We start from the raw sequence: 22,138 nt of genomic DNA, 5'->3' as shown, positions 1-22,138 counted from the left end.
TAAAGAACATTCCTCCATGGCCTTCTGCATCAGCTCCTGCTTTCTGACCTGCTCGAGTTCCAGTCCTGACTTCCTTTGGTGATGAACAGCAATATGGAAGTGTAAGCCGAATAAACCCTTTCTTCCCCAACTTGCTTCTTGGTCATGATGTTTGTGCAGGAATAGAAACCGTGACTAAGACAGTCATGTGACCAGGTGAAGTTGTATAAGTACAAGCAAGAATAGTGTGGGTCTGCAAATGATGCATGGAACTGTAACTGTGCATATGTTTATATGTGTAAATATGAATGTATGAGAGAGAAAGAAGAAAAGGAGCAACTCCTTTGGAGATAGCAAAGAGAACTCAGGCAGCCAATTACCTTGAGAATCACAAGAGGTTCAGGGACATTCTCTTTCTTCTGGAAATAAGGAGCCTTTTTCTCTGATTTTTCAGAATAAGAAAGAATTCATCTTAAATGACATGAGAACACACATTAATGGGAGGCTGTTCACAAAGCCCAATTAAGGAAGCAAAGGAGAGCAAGTTTTTTAATGAGTACAAGACAAAGACCTTTACCTAACTTGGACCCAGGTCTAGTAGAAGGGAAAAACCAGAACAGGTTCAGTGTGAGGGAGGGAGATCCATGCTGGGATCCACACACCTGCTATAAAATTGTTTTCTCAACATATTCAGAGAGTGCCAAGTCAACTTGTCCTGTCTTCATACCAGAGTGGACAGGATGTAATTAGACAAAGAGGTCTCAACCAAAGGAGCAGCAATGTATAGCATGACCTCCATGTATGGCTAGGAGTACAAGCAGAAGGTTACATTGAAATTTGGTCTTGGTGGTCAAGCTGAGCTTGTCCATTCCCTAGTCCAAGGGATGGAATGAGTGAACCATCCAGGGCTACAGCCAGGAAAAGGAGTTCCTGCCCAGTCTGAGGGTAGTATTTCTGCCAGTGACTGTCCTTTCACTGTTTGTATCTATGTGTTCTGAGTAGCATCAATAACAGTAAGGAGCAGGTGACTGTGCACCTCAGTAAAGAACATGATGCTTTTTCTTCTATGTGATCTCTTTTGGAGACTTTAATTTTCTTTCTAGGGTCTTCAACTTCCCCCAAAAATGCAGCATTGGTGTTGGTGATAAGATTTGGACACACCAGGCAACGTTGTGCTTTGGTACTCCCAGCCAGCCATCTGAGCTCTTTGGTTTAGTGGTCTTACATGGAGGGCAAGGATGGCACTGTCCCCTCACATAACTGTTGCAAGTAAAGTCAACATGGAAAGTGCCTGATGCATTAAAGGATCTGGAACAAATGTTAACACATGACCCTGATAATCATAATCATCACCAATATCATAGCATTAAGTTTGGGTCTTGATTAAAACACAATTGCCTTGGGATAAATAATACTGGAAATTGTCTTCCATCATCAGCGTGGTAAATGAGAAAGACTGTTAGACTGGCTTACAGTCTCAACCCAATTACTGACTCATTATCAATTTATGAAAAGGAAGAAGCCCAGATGGCCTTTAAAGTCTTCTTCAGCATCTTCCAAGTCCATGTTACAGGCCATGGTTCTCTAAGTATCTTCTGGAGGCCAACAGTATCAGCACTGATGGAGAAGTTATGAGATGTAACCATATCAATCAATAAATAAATTTTTTTTATCTTTCTTAAAGAAGATTTAGAAAAAAGAAGAATATTGCAGCCTTGTATTTAGGTACTAAGTAGAGAAAGAAAGATCACAGATCAGAGGGACCAATGGTACTAAAAGAAACTGTAAAGGAAAATCACATCAGGCATCTTTTTCCAGGAAGGCTCTTTGCCTAGTTCTTTCCCATTCATTCTCTTATTGCAAAGTTATTATAAAATTCTATGATTTATAGACTGGCCATTTTCCATCAAGAAATTCAAGACTTAGAAAAACCTGTTCCTGAATGTCAGAGAATCCATTGTTGTTGGAGATCAAATTTCTCCCTAGATTTGCACTGAGAATGGACTTACTTCCTTTCATCCTTCTCAAAAAAATTTACCCTAGAAGTCTCAGAGAGCCACGTGGACTTCCTTCAGTCAACAGACAGTGTTCTGATGTTCTCTTTGCTTCTACTGTCAGACTCTGAGGAAAGCATTATTAGGGACACCTATTTCCCCAGTTTGTTCCTAGGCTGTATCTACTTTTGCTTCTCTTGAGATCCAAGAAACCAAGAAAAGGCTCATCACATTTTCAAGAGAAGATGCAGGTTTTGAACAAAGGCAAAAAGAAGACCCCCTAACTCAGAAGAATCAATGGTCCCTGCCCTAACATCTAAAACTGTCTACTGTCATCAAACTGGGAGGAGATCCATAAACAAGTTTCTCATCAAGGCAAGAAGACACACTGCTTTCCAATGATTTGTCAACATTTTATGATGGCCAAAGACCATGATAAATAACAATCTAATCTGAGCTATCCCATGGGAAAAAAATTGAGTGATATAAAAATAAGATTAGATGGATTTACCTAGATACAAATCATATTATAAAAATAATATAAAATATAAATGAGCAGAACTATTGAACACCACTTCTCCCTGTAAAAATGGGTAATTAAATGAAAATCTGTGCCAGTCATAGGTTCTCTTCTTCTCAGTTATTGGATAGAGAGTCCCCGGAGGCATTCAAAATAGTACAATCTACTGCCATTGCTTTTTGTTGTCCATATTAACTAGACACTATGACTGAAGGCAGCACCCACTTTGGCTACAGAACACAGAGATATCCATCTTGAACTAACACTACTGGCTAATTTTCAAAGTGTTAAAAGGGCAATACAAACTGCTGGGAAAGAAAAGATATCAATGATCTTATCAAGCACTAAACCCTGCTTGCTGCAATTCTGACCTGTTGGACAAGATATATCCACCAATACATAAACAGCAAGTCTCTTCTCCTCAAAAGGGAATTCATAAATATGGTCAAAGGCCAAGATTAGAAAAGTCAGGAGTGCTAGGAAATATCATTGATGTTATTTTTCAACATGATAGTGTTGTCAAATTGACTTCTAAATATGTGCTTTTATATTCATAGATCTGTGCTGATTCGAGCCTTGCTCACTAAAGCTTCTGATTTCAGTGGGTAGGGGTTAATGAAGACTCATTACTGTTCAAAGTGCTGAGAAAATAAATGACTGGGAAAGTTTAGCCATAGATGGGACTTCTATATTCATTCCTCCACCAAAAGCTCAGGAAATATCTCTGAGGAGGAGAGGGAAAGAATAAAACAAGCCAGAGAATGGGAAACAGCACAATGAAATGCTCTCTTTGAAACATGACATGGCTCTGGAACAAATGAACCAACAGTATCTGGGAATACTTGTACAAGACCTACATAAGTTCAATATAGTCAACATTTCCAGCAGGGACTGAAGAGGACCTCCCAAATCCCCATGTCTGCCTGAGAAACTCTTGGCAGTTGATAGATGCTGGGAGACAAGGAGTCACTTTTCATTTGGAGTATGGCTCCTGGAAGATTCTCCATGCCAGTGTATACACAGGCAATACAATTGGTGGCTCAAATAAGTAGATAAATAAATAAATAAATAAATAAATAAATAAATAAATAAATAAATAAATGGCTCATGGACCAGTCACACCCAGAAATTAAGAGCTTTTGTAACCCAGGAGGTCACAGATGGCTGCTCCGCAGCTGACATCATGCCACAAAATGAACATATTGAATTGCACAGCAAATGATATGGATACCGTTTGGACTATCATGAGAAAAAGAGAAAGAAGGTCGGGAGGCCCATGAATGTTCAAAGAAGACAAAAAAAAAAAAAAAAGCAAAACAAACCAAAACAAAAATGATTGACCTGAAGGCTAAGCTCTACCATAAACAGCACCATGCCGAGAAAATACAAATGAAAAAGACTATTAAGATGCATGAAAAGAGAAACACCAAGAAGAAGGATGAAGAGACAACTCCACATGGAGCAGTTCCCACCTATCTGCTGGACAGAGAGGCAGTCGAAAGCAAAAGTACTTTCCAACATGATAGCTTTTGGTGGAGGAATAAATACAGAAGTCCCAACTATAGCTAAATATTCCCAGTCATTTATTTTCTCAGCACTTTGAAGAGCAATGAGTCTTTATTAACCTCTACCCACGGAAATCAGAAGTTTCAATGAGCAAGGCTGGAATCAGCACAGATCTATGAATAAGCAGAAACAAAAGAAAAGGCTTGAAGATGGGAGGCCCCTCTACCGAAAGTTCATGCCCAAGGAGAAACAGAAGTATTGAAAGTTATTTGAACAGGAAAAAGAAAAAAGAAGGCATGGAAGAGAATGGTTATTAAAGTTTACTTTGTTGGTGATGGCTTTACAAGAAAACCACCTAAATTTGAAAGGTTCATTAGGCCAATGGGTCTATGTTTCAAAAAAAAAAACAAAAAACAAACAAAAAAAAAACATGTCACACATCCTGAGCTGAAAGCTACCTTTTGCCTACCAATTCTTAGTGTGAAAAAGAATCCATTATTCCCATTATATACAACCCTGGGTGTGATCACCAAAGGTACAGTATTGAAGTGAATGGGAACGAGTTGGGCCTTGTGACACAAGAAGGCAAGGTTATTTGGGGAAACTATGCCCAAGTTACCAACAATCCTGAGAACGACGGATGCATAAATGGGGTCTTGCTGGTTTGGCAGTGATGTCACTCATACACATCATTCCACTCAATACCGAAGACCACACCCTGTCAGGAAAGCACCGTCGCTGGGATCTTTCTGAACTACCAAGCAGCCTTACCCCATGTGCAGTCGTCAAGAAGTATTTATTAAGTTGTAAAGGAAAATAAAATACTGCCCAGTTAAAAAATTAAAAATATAAATAAATAAATAAATAAATAAATAAATAAATAACACATGAAGACTCTGGGAGAAGGATATAATGGAGCTAGGTCCTGAGAAGAGTTATAGAAGAGAGCCAGAAGTGATTATGACAAAGATATATTACATCAATCTCTCCACCCAGCCATATCTCCTACCTCTTATTCCAAGAGTCTATTCTATCAAGTCTCTTTGACCCTCCTCGTACATACCCTTCCCAGTAAACACAAAGTAAGCCAGGTCCCATATACAGTGACCTGGCTTTGTTTGGTTACCGTGCCTATGTCACAAACAAACTCTAGACATCCTCCAAGACTCATATTACCTGCTACCACATGCAGGCCCTCCCCATACTACGTCTAACATCCCCAGCCTTCAAGTCAGGGGGTCTAGTCCAGTGAGTGGGCCTGAGCCACCTCTCCATGTACTATCTCTAAACCATTATAACTAGCTTAGGTCCCATATCCATCGTCCTAGTCTGCAGCGGCTACAACTGCCTGCATGGCAACAAATCTCTACACTTCCACCAGGACCCACTCTGTTTATGCCCCAATCCACAGGGCATTCTTATACCACATGTAACCAGCTAGATCTACATCAAACCCCAGGATTGGGCCAGGAGGCATATTCTGTATATCATCCCAGTTACCTATGTCTACCTGACTTCATTCTTCCCAAGCTATTCCCAATCTCTATACCCAGCTCTCCCTTAAACTCTCTCTTCTGCCACAAGCTGCTTTGTCCATATGAGACTTAGAATTAACTAACAAAGTTCACAGAGTATATCTCATCAGGAGAAAAAAAGAGACCATGAAAAACATGATATATCAAACCAGCACCTTCTCTCCAAAACCTACTAGCCCTGTAGACATGTTTGACAATGAGAACTACTTCAATGAACTACTAGATACAGAATTTTTAAAAAATCCATAAACTTCATCAAATGATTCAAGGAATTAAAGAACACACAGCAAACAAACCAATCAACCAACCAACCAACCAACAAACTGCCCAATGAAATAAGGAAAAAGAACTTAAGGAGAATAATCACTTGAGTGATGCCCAAGGAAACAACTTAATGTTGGTGGAAGTGAAGAGGGTAATCCAGGCCTTGAGAACAGACTTCAATAAAGATATAGAACTGTTGAAGAAGACTCAAGCTTAAGTGAAGATGGAACAAAACAAAAACAAAACAAAAACAAAAACAAAAACAAAAACAAAAACAAAACAAAAAAACACTAGTCCAAATAGAAAACTCGAAAGAGAGGCTTATAGCTAGAATTAATCAAGCAGAAGACAGAATATCAAGACTCAATGATAAAGTGGATGGATGATACAGACAAAAATAACCAAGGAAAATAAAAAATTAAAACCCAGGAAAGGAATATATAAGCAATGTGGGACGCCGTGGGAAAAAAAACCCTTTGAATTATAGGCACAGTTAAGGAAGAAGAATCACAAGCCATTGGCATAGATTAGATCTTTAACAAGATCACAGAAGAAAACTTCACCAAACTAAGGAAAAACACACCCATATAGACACAAGAAGATAATGTTCATGACTTATTATAGTATAAGTATTAAGTATACAGAACAAAGAAATTGTATTGAAATCCACAGGAAAATAAAACACATCACATTTGAAGGAAACCCATCAGAATAACAGCTGATTTCTCAACAGAAAATTGAAAGCCATAAGCCTGGAGCTATGCACTGCAAGCCCTAAAAGACCATACTATTTAGCCTGGACTCTTATACCAGAAAAAGTATAACTGAGGAAGAAAAAAATTTTAACAATATAAAAAGCCTAAAAACACATTTATATCCAACAAACCAAACCTAAAGAAAATATAGAGAACAATATTTCTTCTGAAGAAACAAAGCTGAGAGACTACAGAAAGAAATATGAAGTCAGAAGCATTAAAACACAAAGTACCACTGAGAACACAACAGTACCAAAAATCAATAACACAATGATACAATTAATATACACATTTTAATATTAACTGTAAATGTCAATTCCCTCAATTCTCCAATCAAAATGCACAAGTGGTCTGACTGAATGGACCAAGAAACAGCATCCACCTAGTTGTTGTCTACAAGAAACACACTTCAGGCACTGCCTTAGAGGGAAAGCATAGACATGAATGAGAGGTTTAACAACTAAATATCACAACCAATTGGGACCAGGAAGCAAACAGGTGCCACTGTGCTACTATCTGATAAAAATATTTTATCCCCCAGATAAAAAGTAGGCTTCAAACTAAAAATAATCAAATGAGATAGAGAGATTTCATTCTAAAAAAGGGAACAGTTAACCAAGAAGACCTTACTGTTGGCACTTTTCCTAGGCTCCGCCCCACAGTTACCTGGCAACAACTAGGAGTGCCTGACTCACTCTAAAAGGGACTGCTTGCCCCCTCCTCTCTCTTGCTTTCTTGCTCTTGTTCCTGCTCCCCCCTTTCTCCATTCCCCTTCCTTTTCTTTCTCTATTTGCTCATGGCTGGCTTCTACTCCTCTATTTGAACTCTCTTTCTGCATTTCTCTGTCTCTACTCCTTTAACTCTCTTCCCCACACCCTGAAAAAAGTCTATTTTATACTATACCTTCTTATGGCTGGTCCCTCTAGGGGAAGGATTGCCTCAGCATGGGCCCACAGAGGCACTCCCTTCCCCGACACTTGACTACACATCTACCACACATATTCCTTCTTCCCTCAGCCCTTTATTTTTATAAAACACAACACTTACTATCTATCCTGAACATACATGGGTCAAACTCTAGTGTCCCCAATTTCATAAAAAATAAAATAAAAAACCAAAACCCAAACCAAAAAAACTAATACAGCATTTAAAGCATAAATTGCCATCAGCCCCTTAGTAGTAGGTGATTTCAGTCTCCTACTCTCTCTGACAAGTCCATCAGGCCAAAAATAAGAGAAAATTAATTGACATTACATATCAAATAGACCTAACAGATAGCTATAAACAGTTTTCACCCACACATCAAAGAATATATACTCTACTCAAGAGCAAATGGGGTCTTTTCTAGAATGGACCACATACTGCGACAGAAAGCAAATCTTTACAAATTCAAAGGGACTGAAACGGGCTTCCCCAGGGAAGGAAGGGCATAGCTACTGGTTATCCAATACCAATGCTGAGATGTGAAAACAAACATAGGAGTAACATACAAATGGAACAGGTTATTTTTTAGGATTATACGCATATAAAATATGAATGTAATAACAATGAAAAACAAGGCCATGAATTTGAAAGAGAGCAAGGAGGGGTCTATGAGGCAGCTTGGAGTGAGGAAAAGGAGAGAAAGGGGATATAATTACATTATATTCTCAAAAGTAAAAGAAACAATTTTAAAAATGAATTGTATTCATGTACATAATTTTCTGAGAATAAAAAGGAATGCAAAATAAACAGTAGTATTCTGCAGAACTGAAGCACTCTTAAGAATACATAAGCACAGAAAACATAGATGGTACACCCACAAGCAAATGTGTTATAGTATATTGTGATAGAACTATGAATATACTTCATGCATGATATATAACACACACATACAGAAAGAACCAGACACAGGGAAAATGTGAATAAATTTATCATGTATATCATCATTTCCATTTGAGTAGCATAGTGTCTATCATACAGTTGGTGTCAGATAAACTTGAGAAGCTTTGGATCTTGATAGAGTGGGCTGGCCATATCCCATATCTCCTCTAGAAGTATCCTTTACTCTGCTCTAGGCTTAAAACTTTCCCAGCATTCCAGCATTCAACCTACATAGACAGCATCAATGGACATGCTGAACTTCTAAGAATCAGTCTCAAGACTTATAAATCAAGTACTAGTGCAGCAATCATAACATATTACCATTGCAAAGAGATATACTCAAATCCACGAGGACATGAGACCTACCTGGAAAGTATGGAAAAACACAGATTGCCCTCCACCCTATCTCCTCCCAATCTCTGATGCATCAGACCTGAATCAGAGCCCAAGAACTGACATTTTCAACAAGTTTCCACATGCCCTCTACACTACCTATAATCTCCACAATCATTCTAGGAAGACAAGTTATTCGTTATGTTGTTCAAGAGTTCATTACCTCTCCAAGATTTTATAACTGGCAAAAGATAGATGCGAATACCAAATCTAGTTGTTATTGATTCAATTATCACTTTTTCTCCATTGTATCCTGTTACTGTAACTGGACATTTGACTTCATTGAGGTCTATTTCTGATGAGATCTGAGAACTAAACCCTGAGGCCAGAGTAGTTTGGCCATCAGAAGAAACCTCCCCTTACTGTTTCTCCAGAAACTGTGGACTCTGACGATGCTGTAAGGAGAGAGAGGCAATAAAACCCCATGTGCTTGCAATTGATTCTACAAAGTGTCCTTAATGGACAGGGTGACCATGCCTAGAGTTTACATTCAAGAGCCTTATCCTCCAGCCCACTTGCAGCTAAGAATTTCTTTATGGCCTTTGCTAAAATGTCAGCCTTGATTGACATAGCTTGCACTATACCCTTTAAACACACTAAGGAGCTGCAAAGTAGGTCAAACCTAACTAAAAATGATCCAAACAGACTCTCATTCTGAACAGATGAACAAGGTCCAGGCTCTACCTGGAAGGGTCAGAGCTTTGCCAAGGAGGGGGAATGCTGAAGTTTACCACATAGATGACTATCTGGCTAAGGGGTATGTGTAAACCCTGAACCAATCCTGATAGAGGCTCTGCATACAGCCTGGGGATATAGTATCTGTACACTGTTTAGAGTGTTCTTTTTATTACTTTCCTATGTGACTGAGGTCTGTCACATAGGCATCATTTAGTAAGGCAAAGTTCTTTGCCTTGTGAGGAATCTTCAGTTGTGAGAGGTACCCATTTACACTGGTAAAGGTTTCTCTTAAACAGATAACCATCCATCTCTGCTTCTTTCTCTGACATTCAACAGGGAAGTTTCTCAGAACTCCTACTGCTCCCATTGCTCCTACCTATTTGAGTATTTGAGGTACTCACCATCTCATTACCCTTTGTATTGGTCTACTCTCTTTCTCTCTTTCTCCCTCTCCCCCCTCTCTCACACACACACACACATTACAATTTTGAAATATAGATCCCACAGCAAATCGTAATACCGCTATGATGCTTAAGAGTAAAGAATCATCAACTCTATAAAATCTATCCATTTTTGTAGGTAGAATCACTGTTTCTACTGAGACATATTAGTGTTGATGGTGATATTAATAAAATATAGAATGACAGAAGGAGTTTGATAATTCTATTGATCAATGAAATTCTACTGAGGTTGGCAATTTATATTTACAATATGTGACCATAGCAAATGCACCCCCATCCCTCTGTGAAGATGAGGCATATCAGCCCAGCACCACTCACACCCATTTCTTTGGAAGTATTATTATCCTCCCTTTTCTCTCTTTGTGCTCCTGGACAAACAACATTAAGGCAAGAAAATGGAAATAAAAGTAAGCTTATCAAAAATGGCCGACAAGCTAGCTGATGTAATAAATCAAAATTGTTTTCATCAGCAACTGCTTCTTGATTTTTATGTAATCAAATAACAAAACGATTCCCTTCAAAATGCAAAAAAAAAAAAAAAAAAACTTAAGTCATAAAACCCAAAGCAATAATATTCAGTGGAACAAATAGAACAGACTCTGCCCACATTTACAGCCAGCATTAAGGTGAAGCATATCAGGCTTGGGTACAAAGCAAATTACAGGGCAGAGGAAATCTGTAAAATAAAATCAGATTTAAGGGGAGTGAGCATCCTCCTACTTTCTCTAATGAGGAGTTTGAAAATAATCAAAGTTAGCATGATGGCATGGATATTGGTTTGAGCTTACCCTACCAAATTATAAAAATTGCAAAAGAAAGTAATTGAAGAATTCATAACGAGATTTACTTGGCAATGCTCAAAACCCAAAGCAAAGTAATTTAATAAGGGAGGCTCAGAGGGGGGTTCTCCTTGATCTTTGGACTGTATTATCCCAAACCAATCATCATCAAACAGAATTAAGCAGTAAGGGGTCATACAGGGGCCAAATGAGCCAGTTGTGTGTTAAAGCATCCCAGAGAGGCAGAGCATGCTCCAATAGGTCCAGGGCAGAGGACTCTGGCTGTTCTTGACCATCTCAGACTTCCATGCTATGCTTATATATGAACTGTCAGCCATCCTGCTCATTCATGCTTAAGACATAAATGTTCATCACTGTGCCTATGCATTTCCACTTCTTAGTCACTGAACATTTATTCTGTTTGCTTTATAAAGGCATAAGTAATCTCCAAAGTTCCTCTGCTATGTCCTTAGGTCATTCCTGGGGACAGACAATATAAAAAGGAGCCTCACTGTAGAGAAGCTAAGTCTGGAGGAATAGGCCAGACAGGGCACTGACCAATGGATAATATTCTGTGAGGCTATGCTCTGCAGTGCACAGTGCTGTGAGTGGGAGGGGCAGGAGAGTAGAGGAGAAGGAGGCTGCCACTAATATTTGAGAGACAGCCAGAAGACAGCCTGACAGACAGAAAAAAAAATACCCCCAAAGCAAAAACCAAAAAACAAAACAAAACAACTGTGTACCATAGCATACAAGATTATCAAGATTATGATTTGATCTGGACTCTTGTAACAAGAATTCACATGAATGGCAGGCAAAAGCCAAGGCATTGTTCTGACTACAGTGTCATCTCCCTTTGTGAAGAGTCTCAGGATGAGGATTTGGGTCTAGAAGATGAGCCAAGTTTACACCCTGGTGGGTCACTGCCTCAGTTGGTCGGGAAATCCCATGATATTCATACCACTTCTGTGGTCTCTACATTTTCATAGTCAGAGTATAAGTCCAAACATGAAAGGACTAAGCCTCTGGCTAAATAGGAAGGAAACAGTAATACACAGTCCCAAATCAAACCTGCACCTTCTCTTTGACCTTACATTGATTCTCAGTGTTAGACTGAACATACCATGTCCACTTTTACATATTAATTAATCCCAACACTAGTAAATGAATTAACTAGGGAATATATGAACGAAATACCAAATCCTTCAAACAGAGCTACAGTAATGTGTATCTGGGAAAAGGGGCTTTGTGCTAGCTAGTCATTGATGTTTAATTTGAAACTAAGAGTGATCTGGGAAGTAGGCATCTTAATCTTTTAATTAAAAAAAAAATGTGTCTTGTAGGCAAAGCTGGAGAGCATTTTTGTGATGGAGGATTGGGTGGGAGGGCCCAGTGCGTTGTAGGCAGTGCCATGAGAAAAGAGGCTGAGAAAGCCATGAGAAAGCCAGTAAGCAGCTCTCTTCCTTGGCCTCTGCACCAGTTCCTGCCTCCAAGTTCCTGCTCTGCTAGAGCTCCTGCTCTGATTCCCTCAGTGATGGACCACTACCTTGGAGGAGTAAGATGAAAGAAAGCCTTTTGTCCCCAAGTTGCTTTTGGTTATGATGTTTTGTCACAGTAATAGAAGGCCTAAGACAGGCCTGTATGTGTACATCATGTATCACTTCTCATTATTGTGCAATTGTAGACCTCTAACCACGATCCCACTACATTACTTCTACTCTCCCCAATTTATACATCACAGTTTATGATGGCAGTGCCTAACTTAGTCCTAGGAGATAAAAGTATGTAAAAGAAAAATGTAGTAGAAACAATGTACTTTCAAGAATAATGAACAAAATAAGGAAAATCACAGGAATGCGTGCATACATATGAATATACACACAGACAAAAATTCCAGTTTCTTAAAATGACTCAGCCAGTGAGATGACTCAGGGGATAAAAGGACTTGCTGTCACAGCTGATGGTCTGAGTTTCAGTCCTTAGGAAAACATGGTTGAAGGATACCATAGACTCCTGCAAATTGTCCTCTGACCTTTACATGAGCTCTGTGGCATGTACACACACACAGAGAGAGAGAGAGAGAGAGAGAGAGAGAGAGAGAGAGAGAGAGAGAGAGAGACAGAAACAGAGACAGAGACAGAGACAGAGACAGAGACAGAGAGACAGAGAGAGAGAGAGATCTGTTTGTTTGTTTGTTTGTTTGTTTGTTTGTTTGTTTAGCCAGGGTCTCCGTATACAGCCCAGACTGGCCTGGGACTAACAAATTTTGTTGCTTCAACCTTCAGAGTACTGACATGACAAATGTGAGAGGCCTTACCCAGTTTTGAATTTTTAAAACTCCCCTTAAATAAGATTGTATCCGATTTGCTCAACCTCTGCTTTTAGTAACACTCAGCATTATTTTGTTAAGAGTTTTTAAACATTTATACTCTTTTCTATCTAGGATTTTACCTTTGGAAATTCAACCTACAGAAAAAAATGTAGTAACTGGAAAAAAGATTAGGCATGAAAATGTCCATTATAATAACATTTACATGTATAAAAAGTAGAATTTATCCAAATGAGAACCAAGGGTAGGTTTAGGTAAATTGTCTTATATCTCATTACCAAATTGTTAGCTAGGCACTAAATGACTGAACTTTGCAACAGTAAAGATAATACACATTTTAGAATATAATAAATATATAAATATTTGGTACAAATTTACAAAAGATTAAACATAAATAAAATAATTCCTAAATTCATATTTAGATTACTGTTAAAAAGGGGGGAGTTAGTTAGGCTTATTCTGCTTACTTTATTTTCTGGCTTAAGTTAACTTTTCAAAAACGAATTTTATTATTTGAGTGTGTTATATGTGTGTGGATGGGCACACATGTATCAGGTAGATGTGCAGAAGACAACTTTCAGAAGGTGTCTCTCCTTCTCCCAGTCTGCAAAGATCTACCTTGGCTCATGAGGCTTGCACATCACATGATTTGTATCTTCTGAGTCATCTCCCTGGCCCTAGCATCCTCTTAATTGTTAAATATTACATGTGCAATATAAGCATACAGGCTGTATACTTTGCTTATCAAAACCACTTGTTTTACCAGTGCCACAGACGGGGGATGGCTCTGTGCATGTGGGTGAGGTGTACCACCTCCAAGGTCTAAGGTGAGAAAAGAAGGCCAAGAACCTTTAGTTGCCAAGGCCTCTAGAACTCAGCAGGGTGAAGCCCGAGATCATAAAGAGAGATTTAGACAACGACAGAGAAAATGCCATCATCTCCATTCTCCTACAAGGAAACTGTACACTAAGCAGGAATACAAATGGGCATTGTTCACACCAAGTTCAGCTTCCTTTTCTGCCTCTCTGAGTCCCATTATCTTTCCGTATGTTTAATTTCCTGCTTGACAGTCTTCTCGAGCACTCTCATACTTTTCTCTACAAAACAGGAAAGCACAGAGCCATGTGAACTGTAAAATGTGTGTGTGTGTGTGTGTGTGTGAGAGAGAGAGAGAGAGAGAGAGAGAGAGAGAGAGAGAGAGAGAGAGAGAGAGAACTATCATAAGAATTCTCCAACCCCACTCGGTAAGCAACAAAATCCATACTCGGTGCCCCAAGGCCTTTTCAAAACTAAACTACAACCAATGATTTCTGTCTACCAGAATTCAATAGGGACACTTGGACATAAAATGTTGTGTGAGATCACATTTTCTTTTGAAAAAAAATGATTAATGTTTTATTATCATTTTTAAACTTTAAACTGATACATAAAAACAGCATGCACATGAAATGGCATATCATGCCGGCATATACTATGTAATATTTAAATCAAGTTGAATATGTGTATTACCTCAAATATTCATGACAAAATTTTCTAGATCCTTTCTTCCAGCTCTTTTTAAACGCTCAGTACAGTATTGTTACCTACTGATACTTCCTATTTTGAACTCAAAGAGAATTAAAAAGCAGTATATAAAATTTTTAAAGATGTAGTTAAAATGGTGCTCTGAGGGAAATGAGCAGATTTAATGCTTATATTGAGAAAGAAAGCAAGTATAAAATCAATGATCTATAATGGAAATCATAACCAAAGTAAATAAAAGAAAAGATTTTCAGAAAAGATGAAATCAAAATAGAAACAACAGAGAAAAATAATGAAGTAAAATTTGGTCGATTTTGTTTTTTTGGAGCAGACCATACTCAAGTCTCAGTATCATAAGAGGATAGTCTTTACCCACTTGTTCTCTATGTGCCATCAAAACCTCAGCAAATTTCTTGATGAACTTGACAAGACAATTCTAACATCTAAATGAAAATGAAGACTTAAGAGCCCCACAAACATTTTTATATGAGAAATTGAAAGATTGAAAAAAAATGAGGATCTCGTGATCCTAACTCATAGAATTCCTGTAAAGTGTAGTGTTCATTTTTGTACTGGTGTTAGAACAAACTGATCAACAAAGGGACATAGAGAATCAAGAAACAGACCAATGTGTGTATTGCCTCTGATTAACAATCAAGTCTCTCATTTATGTATTGGGTGAGCAATATAATTTTAGCAAATGATGCCCATTTAAGCGACCATATTATAGACAATAAGTAAATGTGGATAATTACCTCATTTCAAATAAAAACATATACTTAGATGAAACATAATACTAGGTATTACAGCTTCTAAGAGAAATTCTGAATGTTAGATTAGTCAATAGTTTTTATTCAAGATAAAAGTATTAACCATAGGAAAGAAAACAAAAAGATATATAGTGTTTTATCAAAATTTAAAATTTCCTCTTCTCAAAAGACACCATTAAAAAAACAAATGGGCCAGTCCCCCTCTGTGAATTATATTTGTAGCACTTACTGTTAATTGAGGACATATATACAGAATACATTCAAAACTCATATAAATCAGCAATGAAAAGATGGAAAGCCCAATAAAATTTAACAAAAGATTTGATCTCCCCCTTCTGAAGAGGATGTATGACTAGCCAATGAGCACATGAAAAACGACTTAACATCAGCACTTGTCAACTTAAAACAATTAATGAGGCAGTTCTTTACATGCAGTGAATTGACTATTTGTGAAAGAGTTAAAATTGGCTATAATTTCAAAGCTGGCAATGCTAATGTTGGTTGGGATGTCTAGGAACCTGAACTTAAGCAAGTTTTGTGGTGCTGGCAGGTGTGTGGAACAGCACAAGACCAGACAGGCCCTTCTGTATGACAGTAGATGCATACCTATTTCAGGGCCCTGCAGGTCTACACTTTGTATCTAATCAAGAAAGAGGAAAACCCAACTCTACATAAGATTTGAGTAAATATTCATATTGTCCTATCCATAGTAGCCCTAAATTGTTAATGACAGCAATGTGCTAGATCTAGTCAGAGTACATAAACAAGCTGAGAATTATTTTTAAAGTATAATAGCAAAAAAAAAAAAATGAAGGAAGAAAGTTTAATACAGAGAGCCACAATGTCACAGGTCAGTCTTAGAGAAACTTTGTTGAGCGATACAGGGTGAACATGGATATATTTATATTTCCAATTAATATACATGTGAACCACAAGAAAGGAGAATGTAATCCGTCTGTGTATTCTGAGTGTTAAATATGGCTAGAGAATGTTTGAAGGTAATGAAATGGATATTTTTGCCCACGTTCATGAGATGAACAAGTAGTGTGCATTTTATTCTATGTATACCAGTTGTTTTGTATGAAGGTCTGGGGGGTGTTTGTCTGTATCATTCTCTTCCTAGCATCTGGCAGATGCTAAGACAAGGCGCTGACATCTACTGAATACCTTGAGCTACAATCCTCAGGGTTTCTTTCAATTTTACATATTGGTAAATTGCAAAATACACATTTCCATCACCTTCCAATGTTCTCTGGTCATGCTTTACACACAGAATACATAGCAGGATAACATTTACCTTTCTTGCGGTTCATATAAATGGATTCAGAATATAAATAGGCATGTTTACCTAATATTACCCAACAAAGGTTCTATAAGACTGACCCGTGACACTGTGGCTATCAGTACTGCATCTTTACTTCTTTTAGTTTTTAACTTTTTGCAAAGTATTCCATTTTAAGCATAATTTCCAGCTGGGCAGACATTCCTAAAGTCTCACCAATGATTCACCAAGGTGAATTTGATTGCTCAAAGCCACAGATTAAATTACAGGCAATTTATACTCACATGTAGAACTCCTAGGCAAAATCAATTCAAACCGCACTTCTTTAATGAATGAATAAGGGAATAAATGAATAAATGAATGAGTAAAGAGAAGATACTATTCAACCTGCAAAATGGAGAAAGTGCTTTAAAGCCAATACAAAAGATATAGAAATGAAAAACTGATCATCCATTGTGAGTGGCTTAGGAAGGAGGCGTTCAGAGACTCCCACTCCATACTAACTTGGACACAAATAAAAGACATAATTTAGGTCCTAAACCATGCAGCTGCTGTGTTACTGCTTTCCAGTGCAGAGAGCTGCCTGAATCTTGCCATCCATTTGGGGGGGGGGGGGGAGGGGGGGGTGGGTGGATGGATGGTTGGATGGATGGATGTTGGGGGGGGGGGTGGAGGGGGTCAAAGTACCTTTCTTATTATCTATGCCAACTATCCTGGTCTTTGAATCAAATATCCCCAGCACACAAGGAAGGAACCTCTTGTGGCAACTTTTCTCTCTTCTCAGTAGGAACTCCCATTATGCCACAGAACCAAGATGCTGCCACATACATGACCACCTCCATCACCTAGCTCCTGCCAAATGCCGGTGCTCTGGACTTCTATAGCTTCTAATTATTCAGTGGAAGACTGCAGTCCTTCCAGGGATTACCTCTTCTATCCCCCATAGAATTGATGCTTGACACACAGTGAGAACAGCCCTTGCCATAGAGCAAAAAAGAAGAGGGCAGTTGTTGATAGGTGGTACCCAGACAAGCATTAGGTAGGTGCAAAAGTTAATAAGATGCATGAGTTATGTTCTCCTTGCATTAGTATTTTTTAGTTTGTGACCTCGGTGATACACACAAAAAGGGACAAAAATTTTATTTGAAGACAGTAGCCTCCAAAGCTACCTCTCTGAAAAAAATTACTGTCTCTAGCCACAAGGTTTGAGACAAGCTTCTCATCTATTTATCCAAAGGGCTCAATGAGCTGTAAAGATTGACATTTAAGCTATTAACACTATATTCTGTTTGACAATGTTATTAAATATTAGGTCTGACTTATGGAAAGCCTTAATCATTTGGCAGTCCAGAAGAGCATGGCCCTGTACAGACATTGGGCTATGTTGAATGTTACTTGGTGGAGTTGATTGAACTCAAGAAAAATATTTCCACCAGCCACACTAGAGTCTGACTTCATGTGACATATTCTTATCACATAAATTTGAACCCCTTGCAAGCTCAATTCTATTATCTCAGAATTTTCCAATTGATAATTTTAATAGTTTGGAGTTAAAAATAAAATAACACATCTAAATAATCTTTGCTGTGGAAAGGATTGATAAAATTTAAAAATGGAAGCTGGGCATATAGCTCGCTATGTTAGTATGGAATTAGGAAGGAAAGAAAATCATGTGCATATGTAAAGGACAAACACATTGGGGGATTGAAATGGTAGGGCCAGCCTGTAGGAACTGACAACACTGGCTTGCTGACTGTTTCACTATTGTCTGTGTAACACTAGGCAGTCACCATTTCTTAGGAGACAATCTATTTAGAATGTAACAAAAGTATATGGAAGTCATTTGGCATCTCTAGTCCTCAGATAGTGTGCAATGGATTTTAAGGTTAGACTATCCAGGTAAGCACAAATTTGGGTTCTAGTTCAGTGATGGAAATGTTCCTAGGCCTGCAATAGACTGGAAAGAACAAGAAAGACAGAAACCACAGATACTAGTTGGGGTAAAGTCAGACAAAGAGCTACTAGAAGTGCCCGAGAGACCCCAGATGCTGTAGAGATAGATGTGGCTGTAATGTTGTAGAGTGAAATCCTGTACTATGCAAATGGCTATGAGTTATTAGGTGGTGCAGAGACATGCTGGACCATTTTATGTGTATTTGACATAAGCTAAAGTTATCTAAGAGGAAGGAACTTCCATTTAAAACATGCCTCCATAACATGGGGCTATAGCCAAGCCTATAGGGTATGTTCTTAATTAGCAATTGATGGGAGAGGCTCTAGTCCACTGTGTATGGTGCCATTCCTGGACTGGTGGTCCTGGGTTCTATAAGAAATTAGGTTGAACAAGCCATGGGAAGCAAGCCGGTATGTAGTGCCCCTACATGGCTTCTGCATCAGCTCCTGCCTCCCGGTTTCTTCCCTGTTTGAGTTTCTATCCTGGCTTCCTCCAGAAGCATGGAAATGTAAGCCAAATAAACCCTTTCCACTCCAAGTTAATTTTGGTCATGATGTTTCATTGCAGCAATAGAAACCCTAAGACAAGAGCTGCTGAGTAATGAATACAGAATGAATTACTGAATGTATCTCTGAGCTCCTAGGTGGTAGGACACTAGCTAATGAGCTACTTGAGAAAGTTATGAGCTATAAAACGCTGTGTAGATAGATTGAAGCACTTAAGAGGTCCCTGTGAACTTCTAGATGATGTGGAAATCTAGATGGTGAATAACTAGCAGTGCCTGTGAGCAGACGGATGGTCCACAGCTCTGCTATAAGCCAACTGTCACGCATTTTAGGCTTTAAGATCCATATAGCCTCTATCAACTTTGCTGGATTATCAGAAAAAAAGATAGAAGGAAAACGTATATGAATGGATGATTGTTTAGTAAGTTGTGTTTACAAAAATATATTTGAGTTATAACCATATGGCAGAAAATTGCCAATCTTTGATAAGTCTTTATGTTAATTTTTCTTTAATTTTGAGATTTTCCTATAGGTATACAATTAAATATTATCATAATCTATTATTTTTCCACATTTCAGCTCCTTCCTTTTCTTTATAATATGCTTCCTCCCACTTCATATATCCTTTTTTTTTTTTAACAATCCACTGGGTCCAATCAGAGCTGCCTGTAAGTGCACAGTGGTGGGACGTTCACTGGAGTATGAAAACCCTACTAGTGACCACACCCTCAGTAAAGGGCGATCCTCTTTCCCCTAGCAACCACCCACTGCCAATAGTTTCTCAGTGAGGGTTTCGTCTGGAGATGATCAATCCACCTACACGGGAATTTTTGCCAGCTTGCCAGATCTTGAGCAGATCTGTTGAGAGATCATGATTGCAATAGTCTCCTCTTGCCTAGAAGAAGCATTTCACACCACATCCCCCTATCCTCCAGTCCTCACATCCTTCTCACCACTTCTTCTGCGTTCTTCCCTTCACCTTGGTGTTGGTGATGGGTTTATGAATGAATGGAGTGCAGTTGAATACTAAATGCAGAAAGGCTTGTATGCATGGAGGAGCGGGCAACTATGGGGGAAATCAGGAAGTGAAAGGCAGGTATAACTCAAAGTAAGGATATTCAAGAAGCCATAGACATGACTGCTATCATGCATTCCAAATAAAGAAGAAGGAGGAGGAGGAGGAGTTAAGTCAAAGGATAGTAGACCACATGTGAGAAGAAGAGGGAAGAGCAATGAGCACAGGGCTGAGCATGGATAGCACAGGTGAGAAGGTATGAGAGAGGGATTTACCAAAACTAAGGCTTCATGAAAGAGCCTTAAGGAAACCAACTATTTTAGTGAGTTAATTTCAAAATACAATTTAAAAGAGAATGTTAACAAATCCCCCCCACATGTGTGGACAATGTTGCCTAGTCTTCCTTTGGTCTGAGAAGTTTATGGGTTGAGAAGAATGAAGGCAGTCCCTCCTACCTCAACCTGCCAAACATCCTTCAGGACCAGAAGGATTCCCTCCTGAGTGAAGGCTATCAAGATGTAGGCCTAAAATTAAACTTGGGCATGTTTTCCTGCTTTTCCATCCAACAACCTTAGGTTAGTAACCTGCTAACAGAGAGCAGAAACTGTGGGCTTAATTCATCTGTCTCTTCTCCTATAGACAGCAAACAGTGACTCATTCAGGATAAGTGAAGTATTTATTGAGACATACCAGATGCCTGGCAGATTTCTAAAAAACATGTATTGTACTCTCTTCATAAATAAACATTTCTTCTCTTTCCAGATTGCTCCCGTTGTCTTCTGTATGGTCCAGGAAGGTTTGTGCTCTTATTTGCCTATGTAGTACTTGGCATGAATCTATAGACTCAGCTTTGGGGTAATCATGACATAACATTTTTTAGTTCTGCTACTATAAAAAGGGATTGCTTCTTGCTAAGCAATATTCCATCTAAGTTGGTTTTAGGTCATTAAAAGCTGCAGTACTTTCCAATAAAAAATAATAGCACTTCTCCACCATTGCCCAGACACTAAGCACCTTGACTTTAGTGTCAATTAGACATTGCTCCAGTATTGCACACTGTCTGGAAATGAAGCTGGAATCACCAAAGAGCAACTGGAAATTAGAAATGTGATTGCCCTTCTGTGGCTAAAGGAGGCTCCAGAACAAGTCCCTTAGTAGGCATCTCTTAGCCTCTGCAGGGCTCAGTAGCAGGCAGGCTGTGAGTGGTGTTTGGAGAACTGCTTCTATTCAGATGCTAGGCTGTAACCCACATCTTCCAGTTTGTCAATTTTCCCTTACAGTGTTTAGGTTTAGGGCACAGTCTTCAATTAGGGCACAACCAGGTAAAGTCTACTCTGCTGTAGTCTAGTGACCCACAAGGTTACCAAATGTGTCATCTTCATGCAGGGAGAGAAAGCTTCACAGGGGCAGAGAAAAAGCTTTTCCATTCAGACCTTGTATATGGACAAATGAAGAGGAAGAATATCATAGAATATCTGATATCATTGTCCAATAAAAAAGAAAAAAACAGCATTCTTTATTTTCCAGCATTACTATAAACTCACTTTTATGATTCTGGTTATAAAAGTCTGAATGTCTGAGTAGCTCTAGCAGACAATTTCCCCCTTGGAGATTCAAATGTAAGAGTGGGTGTTGTGACCCTGAAGTCAGCTTGGGGTTTATAACATGATGTCATAAATGTAATATAGATCCAAGAGGATGAGGTTCTGTATCAGGAAGCAATGGCCTCTGATAAGGATTCTTTATATTCAGTCTTTGTGGTTGGCTTTTATTTTACATTGCTTTGCTCATCTGCAAGACAACACACAACAGGCTAGATCAGGCAGAGGCATCTCCCCAATGACCCATCTCTATATTTGTCATCTCCCACAGGCTTTTAGTAACCTGTGTTGTCTTTGGCTATACCAAAGCAGGGCAGGGAAGGGCTGGTATATATTTGGAGTCAGACTCTGCCTGATTTGTTGTAGATTCATTTATTTGCAAAATAAATGGGTACAGAGAATTATATCAGTCAGAGACCTTCCTTGATTTAGG

General features: G+C 38.7%; 1 protein-coding gene and 1 pseudogene across 1 annotated transcript in view; one reads left to right on the top strand and one right to left on the bottom strand.

Annotated features, from left to right (window-relative positions):
• Grid1 (glutamate ionotropic receptor delta type subunit 1) overlaps positions 1-22,138 on the bottom strand; it is a 733,627-nt gene that overhangs the window by 25,548 nt on the left and 685,941 nt on the right. The window lies entirely within an intron of this gene.
• LOC110309610 lies at positions 3,677-4,647 on the top strand (annotated as a pseudogene).

Source organism: Mus caroli, chromosome 14 (assembly GCF_900094665.2).
Source record: "Mus caroli chromosome 14, CAROLI_EIJ_v1.1, whole genome shotgun sequence".
Classification (NCBI taxonomy): domain Eukaryota; kingdom Metazoa; phylum Chordata; class Mammalia; order Rodentia; family Muridae; genus Mus; species Mus caroli.
This window is presented reverse-complemented; position numbering and strand designations above follow the sequence as displayed.